The sequence below is a fragment of the Rhinopithecus bieti genome, unplaced genomic scaffold (genome assembly GCF_001698545.2).
Source record: "Rhinopithecus bieti isolate Rb0 unplaced genomic scaffold, ASM169854v2 scaffold_17655, whole genome shotgun sequence".
NCBI classification, from domain to species: Eukaryota; Metazoa; Chordata; class Mammalia; order Primates; family Cercopithecidae; genus Rhinopithecus; species Rhinopithecus bieti.
The window spans coordinates 1408581-1422170 of record NW_016809081.1 but is presented as its reverse complement, the minus strand read 5'-3'; the positions used below and the strand labels follow the sequence as shown (position 1 = coordinate 1422170).

The 13590-nt window shown below is 34.5% G+C and overlaps 1 protein-coding gene across 5 annotated transcripts in view; it reads left to right on the top strand.

The window, feature by feature from the left end:
* Window positions 1–13590, top strand: part of CTNNA2 (catenin alpha 2) — a 1170559-nt gene that overhangs the window by 140370 nt on the left and 1016599 nt on the right. The window lies entirely within an intron of this gene.

Here is a 13590-nt window from a genome sequence, read left to right as displayed (position 1 = left end):
GGCTTGAAGCAGCACAAATTTATTATTCTAGAGGTCAAATGTCCTAGTCAAGGTATTGGTTGGGTTACATTCCTTCTGGAACCTCTAGAAGAAAATCTATTTTCTTGCTTTTCCCAGCTTCTAGAAACTATGTCACTTCTTTGACCCCTTTCTCTATATTCAAAGCCAGCAATGTAGCATCTTCAAATTTCTCTTGCACTCTGACCTTTGCTTCTGTCCTTGCATCTCATCTCTGAAAATGGTCTCTCCTATTTCCTTCCTTTAAGGACTCTTTTGATTATGTTTGGTCCACACAAATACTCCAGAAAAATCCTCCCATCTCAAGATCCTTAACCCAATCACATCCAAAAAGGTTCCTATTGCCATTTAAGGTAACATATTTACAGTTTTCGGGGATTAGGATGGAGTTACTTTGAGGACCGTGATTCAATCTGCCATAGTTTGCCCTCTGGCTCCCAAAGATTGAGATCCTTCCTTCATGCAAAACACATTTCACCACATTCTCAGGTCTCCAAAAGTCTCAGTCAATCATAGCATCAACTCAAGTTCAAAATGTCATCTAAATTTAATCAGCTTAAAAGTCCCAAATCTTATTATCCAAATTATTTAAATTAGGTATGGCTAAGGATCTGTTTATAATCTGTCCTTGAGCAGAGTTCCTCTCCATCTGTGGAGCTGTGAAACTACAAAACAAATTATATGTTCTCAAATGCAATGGAGGAACAGGCATAGGATAACAGTTACAGACATTCCTACATAAAAAGGGATAAAGTGAAAGAAAAAAGGAGTTACCAGTCTCAAGAAATGTAGAAACCCACATGGGAAAATTCCATTAGATTTCAAGGCCTGTGAATAATCCTCTGTGGCTTGAATCTGCTCTCTGGGCCTAGTTCAGAATTATTTCTTCATTTTCATGAAGGGTTGCACATATTTTCAACCAGGTATTCTTGTCAGCCATCTCCTACCTGTAGAATTTTGAGTGTCTGTCAGCCTTCTTGCATTTCATCCCTTTTCTGCCTATTTCAGTTCAAGCTGATGGTGTTACCACCGTTGTAGGATTCTCAAGAACATTGTGATTTTCCTGTGTACATATCTAGGATTCACTCCATTAGAAAAACAGGCTCCTCTACAGATCTTTCTTGGATAATTTCAACTCCATTTTTGGCCTCTGTTGAAGTGGCTGAGGGGATCCGTGAACACATGCCTAATCACTTCAAAGAGCCCTGCTTTCACTCAGACCTTTTAATCCTTATAAGTCTCTAGCAAAATGTTATCCAGACATAAAATTGGCTTTCTCTCCAAGTATGCTTTCTTGAAAACGCATCTCCTAATTTTAGCCTTTTGAAGTCTTCATAGGTTAACAATTTTCCCAATCATCAAGTCCTGGTCTCTTTTGACTTAATTGTTATTCCCTTTATTCATCTTTTTCCTCTCACATTTCACTATAAACAGCAAGAAGAAACCAGGCCACTCTTTCAACACTTTGCTTAGAAATCTCCTCAGCTAAATATGTAACTTCATCACTTGTAATTCTGACTTCCACATAATTGTAGGAATCAGTCCAGCTGAACTTTCTGCCACTATAAAACAAAGATTCTTTTTCTCCAATTTCCAATAACATGTTTCTCATTTCCTTCTGAGGCCTCACCAGCATCTCCTTTAATGTCCGCATTTTTACCAACAGTCTATTTATGGCAACTTAGATACTCCCCAAGAAGTTAAAGGTTTTCTCTACCATGCTCCTCACTTCCTCCTGAGTCTGCACCAGCAGAGCCTTTAACCAAATCTTTATTTTTAATAGCAGTCTGTTCAAGGAGATCTATAATTTTTGTATTATGCTTCTCAAAATTCTTCCAGCCTCTTCTCATTATCAATTCCAAAGCCACTGTCTACATTTTTAGGTATTTGTTACTAGCAGTGCCCCACTTCCAAGTACCAACATCTGTGTTAGTTTCCAACTGCTGCTATAACAAATTTTCACAAATGTATTAGCTTAATATAAAACACATTTATTTCGTAGTCCTGGGGGTGAGAAGTTCTAAGACCAGTGTGGCTCTAGGGGAAGCATCTAGTTCCTTGCCTGTTTCAGCATCTGCAGTCCACCTGCATTCCTTGTTTGCATCACCTTCTTCCATTTTAGAGCCAGCAGCACAATGCTCCAAATCTCTCTGATTTCAGCTTAAACTGTTATATTTCCTTCGTTGAATCTTAACTCTACTGCTTCTCTCTTATGAAGACCCTTGTTATTACATTGGGCTCACTCATATATTTCAGGATAATCTCTCCATCTTGACATCCTTAACCTAATAAGCACATCTGCAAAGTCCCTTTTGCCATTTCATTTCAGGTAACACATTCGCAAATTCCAGGGATTAGAATGTGGACATCTTTGTATGTAATTGGAGAACATTTTATGAGATTCATGCATATTTTTCATTCAGTCATGACTCTTGTTAATCTTCTATAAAAATTTTTGTAAGAAAAACCTAATATTGATATGCTCACCTAATACTCATAGGAAATATGTTGGCCACCTACTCAGACTGTACCCTGTGGCCTAGGGTTGATTCATGAATTTTTAATGGTCTGCAGTAAGAACAAAATTGAGGATAAACACTTGAAATTTTTATAGGAATTTGACAGAGTAATTTTTTGTCTGCTGAACCTAAATATAAAATATGTATTTATAACTGTATATGTTTAATTTTTAAAATTATTAATTATGTTGTGTTTTATAAAATATTGGTCTATGAGATATTGGAATAATAAAAATGTAGCCTTTCATCATAGATAGCTTGAGAAAGACTGGCTTAGGAGATATGTTGGAGTCACAACAATCTGGTCCAAAAGATAACTTCTGCCAGATCAGTTAAAAAGTGAGTGAACTTTTCCGAGCCTTGGAGTTTACACTTCAGAGTACCTATAAGTATATTTAATCCTTATCATACAGATTAAGTGAAAGAAAATATTAGAATACAGCACCTGGTATAAAACAAATGTTGAGTAAATGTAGCTTCTATTGTTCCTGTTTGATGGCTATATATTCAGGCTCATGCTAGTCATAAACCTAATACTGTATAATTTATGAGAAGGATAGCATGGGCTAGCACAATATTACACTTATATAGCCTTATGTATTAAAATTTATATACTTATATTTTACCCTTGAGTTTAGCTTATCTAAATAATAGCACATCTAAGATGATAATTAAAAATCATTTTTGACTGGGAGTGGTGGCTCATGCCTGTAATCCCAGCACTTTGGGAGGCTGAGGGAAGAAGATCCTTTGAAGTCAGGAGTTTGAGATTAGCCTGGTGAACATGGCAAAACCCAGTCTCTACTAAAATTACAAAAATTAGCCAGGCATGGTGGTGCATGCCTGTAAACACAGCTGCTCAGGAGGCTGAGGCAGGAGAATCACTTGAACCCAGGAGGCAGAGGTTGCAGTGAGCTGAGATCATGCCACTCCAGCCTGGGCGACAGAGCGAGACTCCATCTCAAAAAAAAAAAAAAAAAGTCTTTTCGTGTATCTTTTAGTCCAATTATCTAAAGTCCTTCTGTTGCAAACAAAAACAATGCATTAAAATATTTTCTCAAATTAAGGACAGTGAAGTGACTAATTTATATTTGTTCACATAATACAGTAAAATGCTTAAAACTTCTCTTCAATTTCATGCAGAGATTTGGCACTGTAAGTAGTCTTAACATCCTTCCAATCTCCTATCTATGTGCTTTATATTTCCTCCTAGTATTCTATACTGATTTAAAAAAATTAAATATGTGAATTTTAAGATGAGATTTTCCATATGATATTACTTCCCTACAATACATGGCTGTATTATCAATACTAACCAATTCTTCCCTTGGAATTAAACCTTCGTGATAGCACTGATGTGACTGTTGACCCTTAAAGGACTTATGAATAAGAAAGAAGAGATAAGGAAATATTAGCTATAAACTTCATACTCAACATTTAAAGCAAACTGTGGAACTGTGAGAGGGAACCAAACCAAGGCCCCTCTTGTATCAAACACATACACAACTTTATGAATTGAACAAAATTCATAGCAATATGCAATGATACAGTATGTCCATCGCTATCCCACAGTTTCTAATAAGGATGGATAAGGGATGAAGTGAAAAACAGAAGTTATGGGGTTCTGAGTAAAATTCTCTCACTGTCATGAGAAAAATGACATTAGGAATTTACTGTTGATGAGTATTTAAAGTATCCCACAAAACCTTACCTTATATCAGTAATGATATATATGAGTCCTATACACTTATTTTATAATGTTGAAATGGCAAGATTCCTTTTGGAGAAACTACATTATTCAAATTATGAAACTGCTAATGAGAAGGGATTCATTTTAGGAAGTTTAGTCTTTGAAAGTGTCTGAACTGCTTGTAAATTCAAAAAAGGAAGGTGTTTCAATAGGTCACATTCTGTATTAAGAAACTTTATTAGAAAACTAACACAATTTATTAGGCAACTTTATTACAAAACTAAAAAAAAAATTATTAGGACATTAAGAAACACTCTTAGATAACTCTTAGAACCAAAGGGAAATTACAAACAATATATGAGTTAATGGAAAAGAAGATCCCTTCCTAACAAAATAGACACATCCAGTAAAAGCTATGATCAGTATAGAATTTTAGCTTTAGAGAGCTTTGAAGAAAGAAAACAGATAAAAAATAAACTGTGAATCTTAAGGAATTAGAAAAAGAGCATCAAAAGAAACTAGGAAAACAGAATTTAGTAACAATGAAAACTGGAATTGCTAGAATAGAATGCAAATGTAAAAATGATTACATAAATGCAAAATTGGATTATTCTTTGAAATGGCCAACATAAACCCCTTGTGGCACAAATTATGGAAAATATATAAAGAAAGAATATATAAAATTATAAATGAGAAAGCAGAAGTAACTCCAGAAGCAAGAAAGGTTAAAAGAAATTTAGTAGAATATTAGGTGTGGATCTGCACTGATGAAGCATGAACATCTAAAGGAAGGGAATGAGTTCCTATAAAAAAAAAATTACTAAAATATTTTCAAGAGAAAGTAAAAAACTGTAATATGCCATTTAAATACTAGAGCTGTTTAAAGATCAGTTATCAAAAAAGCACCAGAGCAGATGGATATATAGTTGAATATTACGACGCTTGTAGCACTGATATTCCAATGTTCTTTAAACGATTCCAACCATAGAAACATATAGAGAACTTTAATCATTTTTTAGAGAATCATAATTTTAACTTTAAAAATTTAAGTCACATTCTAAAACTTTTTAAAGAAAAGGACAATGATGATTCTATCTCATTTGAAAATGTAAATGCACAAAAGAACCCTACATGAGCTATTAGTAAATAGCACCCAGCAGTATATGAAAAGATCAGCACATGTGTGAAAAAATAGGATTTTTAAAGAATATATTGGTAGCTTATATTTAGAAAACAAATAAAAATACTTTAGTATATCAGTAGATTATATCATTATATACTAAAAAGATATTTAATAGAATTTTGCAGTTATTTCTAATAAAAATTCCAAGACTAGGATCAGTCTTTTAAAATAAAGGAATGTGCCATGTAAATTTTGGAAATGGACTAATAAAGCCCTCTGTGGGATATAATTTTATATCATTACAAGTAACATGAAAATGAGGTTAGGTTGCTAGATATAAGATAAATATACAAAATAATTTTGTATCTATTCAAAGGGAAATAATTCAAAACAAAGATATTTCTTTATAATTGAAAATTATAAGGTCAATTTTTTTTCTGTATGAAGTACACATTAATGTTTTAATTTCATTTGCAATTTTGTAATTTATTATATCATTGGAGCAGAGATTGTGGATGTATAGGCTTTAGAGTCAGAGAGGCTCAATTGTGAATCCTGTATTCATGGTGATAGCTTCAGGAGATTACTTAATCGTTCCTTAAATGTAAAATATAGATAATAATAATTTCTACATCATGACAGTATTGAAAGGATAAGTGAGATAGTTTAAAGGGACTAGAAATGCCTAGTGCTATGCTTATAGTATTACAGGCTTGCTTTCAGAACTGTTTTCTTTACCATTTAATGGTAATGGCTTTCACTTAATAAAACATAGGTGTCATATCTAATACAGGGATTCCTTTGGACACTTTTTAGAAAAAATATTTTAATGGAGATTTATGAAAACATTGATTTGCTTATTGCATTAACAAAATATAATTAAAACAGAAACTTCTGAAGTTATTGAGAATTCAACCTTTACCTTTCAGGGCACTAATGAAGCACTGGCCATCAAAATGAGACAGAATAGAATTTGCTGAAATTTGGAAATAGAAGATGAGCCTGAAACTTAATAAATAACACTAAACATCTGATAAAAGAATATCATTAATGTTTAATGAGCTGTTCTAAAGTAGCCAGACAGGGAAGGGACCTCCTGAGAAGAGGAGCTCTCTTTAATCATTTCCAATATTACTTTGAGTAATGTTCGTGGGGCCCTGTGACATGAGGCTGTGGTGAATTTTATAGTTGGACCATTTTAAATTTTACTTCAAAAGTTAATTATCTCAAGCTAAATAATTTGCACTTTATATATTTTAAAAAACATTTTAAAATTTAAATTTCAATTTTATAGTTTTAAAAAGTAATCAGTTTCTCCCTCTTATATATAATTTTATTCATACCAAGTTAGTAAATTTTGTGACTCAAACAATTGTTTCATTACTTGGTGCAATTAAAATCAGGGAAACAGGAGTTTAGATTAAAATTAGAAGATGTAGGCTGAAAGTGTTCCAGAATAAATGAACACTAGAAGCAAAGTAACTTCTGAGAGTTGATCCAGTGCCTTTTTTTTTTTTTGCTACACCATACACTTCATTCCAGTATATTTAAAAAATATAGATTATCAAGAAATTCACTGAAAAATCAAATATAAAGTGGAGCATCGTTATACTCATTTTCCATCATATCCAGAGAATATATTTTATTGAGAATCACTTAATTCATAGTTACTTCCCTGACATTGAGAAATGAATACCATTTGGTTGTATTGTACGTGTACACTACAGTGTTACCATAAGTTAGTACATGCATTTTATCAAAGAATGAAACTGCATGAAAGGAAATGATGTGTAAAATGAATGATGTGAACTCCATTAAGACTGCTTGATCTTCTGATTCACTTCCAGTGTAGTATGATTAACCCATTTCCAAGTTTTTCCCCATTGTTTATTTATTTACCTTCATTTCATACTCGGTTTCCATTCTCATTTTGGAGATATGTTTCTGCCTTGAAAAATATTTCAGTGTTGATCTAGTCTTTAAAAGAAGATTTTGGGCTGGGAGCAGTGACTCATGCCTGTAATCCCAACATTGTGGAAGGCCAGGCAAGAGCATCACTTGAGGCCAGGAGTTTCGAAGACCAACCTGAAAATACAGCGAGCCAGTCTCTACTAAAGTTTTTTTTTTTTTTTTTTTTTTTTTTTTTTTTTTTGAGACGTAGTCTGCTCTGCCACCCAGCTGGAGTGCAGTGGCCGGATCTCAGCTCATCTGCAAGCTCCGCTCCGGGTTTACGCCATTCTCCGCCTCAGCCTCCTGAGTAGCTGGGAACTACAGTCGCCCGCCTCGTGGCCGGCTAGTTTTTTTTGTATTTTTAAGTAGGACGGGGTTTCCACTGTGTTAGCCAGAATGGTCTCGATCTCCTGACCTCGCTGAATTCCACCCGTCTCGGCCTCCCAAAGTGCTGGGATTACAGGCTTTGAGCCACCGTGCCCGGCCTCTACTAAAAGTTTTTAAATAAAAGTTATCCAGGTATGGTGGCACATGCCAGCTGTTCTGGAGGCTGAGACAAGAGAATTGCTTCAGCCCAGGAGTTCCAGGTTACAGTAAGCTATGATGATGCCAGTGCACTCCAACCTGAGAAACAGCATGAGACCCCCATCTCTAAAAAGAATAATAATAAAGAAAACTTGAGGGTGAATGAAGTACCTAAAGTATCATAAGTTTATTGAAAAATGCTAAATCTCTGTATCTTGTCAAATAAATACATATGTATGTATCCATACATACATATTACATACAAATAGTATGTGTATGTACACACAAGTAGTATGTATGTATAGACATAGCATGTTTACAAATACAAATGCTATGTATATATAGTATATATTTGTATATATGTATGTATGCATACTATACAATGTATATGTGTATACCCAAAGTGTTTAATATATTGGAAGCACTTCTTTGAATTGAGGTCCTCTGGTAATTTGTTTGGTAGTTAGTGTGTTTTCCACTTCTGAAATAGGAGTTTAATTAACCAGTGTGTAGTCTGGAATTAGATTAATTTCTGTTTTGGGATTGTGCTCAATATTTTAATGTCTGCCACCAGATGGGAGTGATAACTCTTTCTGTTATATGGCCAGCTGTGTTGGCCATGTTTTGAAACTTGAGTAATGTACAGAACCCTTTTAAAATAAGGAAAAAAGGAAAAAGAAGCCCCAAATTCCAAAGTGCGCTTCAACTAGTATAAACATGGAATTATGTAATGCATGTATGTTTATCCATAAAGAAATTTACAAAATAAGTACAAAAAATACAAAAACAAAGCAATTAAAATCAACATCGACTTGATGGATGATATTGTTTTGCTGAAATTAAATCACTGTGTATGATGTAAATGTTGGTGGTGACTGCCCTAGCTCCCTCCCTGTCTTTTGTGTTTGGTGAACACACACCACCCTGTGCCATGTGATAAGTCACTTCTTTCCTCACCTTTAGAACCACCTACTGCAAATCACAGCTATTTAGTGCACCATGGTATCATTGCACTCTGTTTAACATAAATATTTTCACAGTTAACATGTGGCATCTGCCCTTGTTCCCTTCTTATTAGCCTAGGGAAATGAAAGTTAAGTAGCAAAACTTGTGATAGCTTTAGAATACAAGCTAACTATATTAACATTGATAAAACTACCTCATCTTCCATCAAAATATTTACTTTCAATAATTTCTAGTATAAACACAGTGATTATTTTATGAATGTTAATAAGAGAAATGCCATTTAGTAGAAGATAAAAGAGGAGTCTGTGAAATGACTGTGTTCAATGTACTATTCAACTGATTAAATCCTATTTTTAATTTAAAAAGACATTCTTGGGGTTTCCCCCACAAGATACTAAGGCCCAGTACACCAATCCTGGTTTCTCTTATTTCGCTTACAAGTTATATATAGGTTGGGGCTCACCCATAGGGGTGATCTAAGATGCTGGACTAGATTTTCAAAACTACTTTCATTAGAATCTTTGCTTTGCACGCTTATTACTGCTGTGGTCTTAGGAGGAGCTCCTCTCAATGAGTATGCAACTGACCACAGATAATCCCTGAAGAGAAAAAGGGGAGAAGTGCTAATGTTTCTTGAGTAGGTACTAAATGCCTGGTGCTGACCTAGGTATTTCCAGTACTTCTTGTGTCAACTTGGTAAGGTCAATATTGTTTTATTTTTCTTACAGATTAAAAAAAAGCTAGATCACATAATTAATGGTCTAAGGTTAGTTAGACTGAGTAGATCTGAAGTTCCTAAGGAAAATGTGGGCTGAAAATACTGAAATGGTAAGTTGGGAGTAACCATTAACCATTCTCACATTAACCATGGAGAATGTGAAGGGTAAAAGGGAAGAGAGTGAGGAAATAAATAGGTGAGAAGGGAAGAAGAACTACCAACATTAAACAGACAAAGGAAAGGAAACAAACAGAAGATGAAACAGATTTTTAGAGTGAGGATTTAGTACCTTTTCTTGTTTGTATCACCTAATCTTTGTCCAAATCTGCTGTTTGCTGATATGCACACAATGCCTAAACAAATTCCCTGACAGTCAAATGAATAAATTAAACTAAAAAGCCATTTTTTCCTATTAAATGGTTAATGCATATGAATATGCACTCTTCCTTTTATTCTGTTTTGCAATAAAATCAAACCTTAAAAGTATTTTCCATTTCAGTGAATACTTAGCAAATACTTTCCATGGGAAAAAATGGATTTTAAAACTACATTTAAAATGCAAGTAATGTCAGAGAAAAATGATGATATCTTTATGTGCTTGAAATGGGACAATTAGTGAAATCTTATGCATGCTAATTCAAAAAATTCAAGGGAAAGATTTGGGGAGGTTAGCTAACAAAATTGCTTTTAACTATTTTGGACAATGTAGAAACATTATCTGAACTGGAGACCATAAAATCCATTACTCCAAGCAGGAAAATGCCTACAAAGTGACAGAATTGAATTCACTCAGGAAGCTCTCAACTAGCAAACTAATTAAAGCTTGTCAGAGATCTGAGGTAAAGGATTGGGGCATGTCAACACACCTGCTTTTCTGTTTCTTGTCATCCAATTGAAAGTAGGAAAGGTAAGCCCTATTTTCAGGTAACTGAAGAGGGAAGGCCAGCACAAGCAATAAAAAAACTAACCAGTGATTTTCTTTCATTCTGAAAACAAAATCTTAAGTCTTTCTTGTAAAATGGATATCTTTACTTTGGTGTAACCATCTGATGGGATTTATTTCCTCCCCCACTAGCTTCCTTCTCTTTGCTTTACTGTTTCCTGGCCTAGCCTTTAAATGTTCATGCTGTTCAGGCCTTAGACTTGTTGGTACTCCTCCTTTCTTTCTTCTGCATTTTCTCCCCAGGTGATTCTACCCATCCCTATGGCTTTTAGTATCATCGATATGCTGACAGCACTCAAATTTATATCTTCAGCCCACACTTTTTTGCTGAGCCCTACTCACACACCCAAGAATTCTCATTTGTTCCTCTTTGCTCAGATCTGCCACCTTCCAACTCTGGGGCTAAAGTCCTAGTTCCAAACACAAGTCCTCTCTCATCATGATCAGTACAGTCACCAAATTATCCACCAATCCCATTCTTACTCACTACCTATACATTCTCTATTCAGCAACCAGAGTGATCATTGAAAGCGATGTATAATTTGATCATGTCATTCTCTTGCTTAAGAATCTGCAAAGGATTTTCATTGCATTTGAGGATGAAATTAACACTCCTAACCATGTCCTGATTTGTACCTTGCTGTAATCATCCAGTGCCGGTGGCCCTTCAATTGCAGTGCTCAAGCCTCACAGCCCTTCTTTCAGTTTCTTGGCCATACTGAGTTCTCTCTGGCCTCAGGGTCTTTGTGCATGCTGTTTTCTCTGCATGGGCGGATTCTGCCCTTCTACTGCTATGACTGGCTCCCTTACATCTTTCAGCTACCATGTATCAGCTACCATGTATCATTCTCCTGACCTCACAGAGACCTTTTCTGACCACTCTTTTTTTAAAAAGTACATGACTCCTGCCCCACCTTTTGAAATTCTGTTTCTTTCAGAACACTTGTTACCATTTGTAATTGTATTAATGTGTATTTGTGTGTGTGGATTTTCTCTGACTCCTCCACGAAGCAAGAAGCCTCGTGTGGATAGAAATGATGCCAATCTAATTCATACGTTTATCTCCACTACCTTTGATATAGAAAGTGTTTGATAAATATTTGTTGAATGATTAAATAAACCATTCTCTTTCAAAAAATGCAACTTGTGTATTTTCTTTTGTCTGCCTCATTCTTCTAAAATTAGCTAATAGTAAAAGTAATTGTATGTTGCAGTATTTGCTTGAGCCACCGCGCCCGGCCAACAGTATTTGTTTTATGAAGATGTTGACAATCAACAACTGTTTATTGTGCATTTTAAAAGATAAATATATTTATTAGCTTTTAAAAAGTGTATGAATGTTTTAATACTCAGTGACCTAACTAAGCAATGAAATGTGTTTTGTATGTTGAATATTTTATCTTCATAATAAAAGGCATAGTATAAATATATTTCTTATATATTGCATATGCATGTGTCCATATAGACAAAATTAATGAGTCTTTTCACATTGTCTACAATCTCTATATTTTCTTTAAAAATTAGTTTTGCTTGATCTCTTGTTGAATGAAACCTTCATTTTTATTTATTACTGTTCAAAGGCATTTATGAACTTTAAATATGATGTTGGACAAAATTATCGTCATTAAAGTTTCTCAACCATTATGAACTTTCTGTTATTCCAACTGGCACTGGAATACAGGGACAATATATATTCATTATCAGTTTTGTGCCACTTAGTTCATTAGTTAAATAAATCTTCCCGTGACTACCTCTTGACCATGGTGTCCAGATTTAACAAATACAAATTCAAGACCTGCAGGTAAATTTGAATGTCAGATAAATAATAAACCATGTGTATAAATATTCTATGTAATATTTGAAACATACTCAAATGAAAATAAATGTTATTGTAGTTTCATCTCTGAAACCATACATTGCTAATTTCTAAATTCTGGAAAATTCACATTCTTCTTTAAGACTTTTCCTCATTTGTCTTCCTTTTTGTTTCCTTTCTTGTCACTCCTGCTTTGATTTCCGCTCTCGATCCAGAAAAAACTTCTTTCAACCTCTAAAACTCTGGGTCTTTCATTTCACAAGTGTATGAAAATTTCCTCCTCTTTCATTTCCTTTGTGTTGGCCAGCACCTATGCTTCTTTTCGTTCTTATCTTAGATGCTGCCTTCTGATTTTTTGACACCGACACAACTGGGCGTGGTCTCTGCTATGCTCTCAGACCTTGTGCATGTTCCCTGCTATCTCACAGAGTTTTGATTCCTGATTTGAAATGTGCATGTGTGTGCGTGTTTTAGTATGCATGCATACTTGTATGTGTTACGTTTATTACCCGTAAGACCATAAACTTTCTGAATATCTCTGCCTCAGAATGGCATATAATAGTAATTTAGTAAATTTCTGTTGAATGACTAGAAGAATGATTTCTTTGCTAACACATGAAAGTGCCCTCCTCTGAGAAGTGGGACTGTCTCTTGTTTCCCATTCTATCTGTCTTCACTAAGGCAAGACACCAAGTTAAGTAGAGCTAAGACACAGTTCTGGAGCAATAGAAAATTATACTACCTTTAACAAATATTTTTAAACATTAATGGGCTTAGCAGAATGTCATTTTAACTGTTCAGTCTTTTTATTAGTAATTTTGTGCTTTATAATTTTAAGAGTATTGATTATCTTGAATAATATTGCCATATTATTATCTGGGCCTAGAAAAGGAAAGAGTAGAAAACACACTTTACTTTTATTTTAGAATCTCCTGGAACACGTTAGTTAAATATAAACTACTTGAATATGATGTTATTACCAAATGTAGCTGTTATTGTAAATGTACTATGGAGCCCTGTGGTAATGGCTCAAATGGTAATTTCATTCTAAACTGCAGTTTTCAATGGCTTATTTAACAGGAACTCCCAGTTTACACTGTTGACTGAAACTTCTCAAGCTTGTTTTTATCCCCAGGGGGAATTTTATAAAGAGATGAGACAAAATCTCTTTTGTGGACTTATTCAAGCATGTTAAAATGATTTTCCTTTAACTATTAAAATTTCAGGATATTTTGGTGAATTTTGCATTTTTTAAAATGGTTTACAGGCCGGGCGCGGTGGCTCAAGCCTGTAATCCTAGTACTTTGGGAGGCCGAGACGGG